A 249-nucleotide genomic window follows, 5' to 3' on the forward strand; every position below is an offset into this window, starting at 1 on the left:
GGCATCGGCCATGTTCGGATAGTGCTTTTTAGATGCCACTGGCATGGGGGCCAGTCAGTGGGCGCTGGCATCGGCCATGTTTGGATGGTGCTTTTTAGATGCCACTGGCATGGGGGCCAGTCAGTGGGCGCTGGCATCGATCATGTTCGGATGGTGCTTTTTAGATGCCACTGGCATGGGGGCCAGCCAGTGGGCGCTGGCATCGGCCATGTTCGGATGGTGCTTTTTAGATGCCACTGGCATGTGGGC

The 249-nt window shown here is 58.6% G+C and overlaps 1 protein-coding gene across 1 annotated transcript in view; it reads right to left on the reverse strand.

Annotated features, from left to right (window-relative positions):
- LOC106868227 (polyribonucleotide nucleotidyltransferase 1, mitochondrial) overlaps positions 1-249 on the reverse strand; it is a 208,537-nt gene that overhangs the window by 397 nt on the left and 207,891 nt on the right. The window lies entirely within an intron of this gene.

The sequence above is a fragment of the Octopus bimaculoides genome, chromosome 4, assembly GCF_001194135.2.
Source record: "Octopus bimaculoides isolate UCB-OBI-ISO-001 chromosome 4, ASM119413v2, whole genome shotgun sequence".
NCBI lineage: Eukaryota > Metazoa > Mollusca > Cephalopoda > Octopoda > Octopodidae > Octopus > Octopus bimaculoides.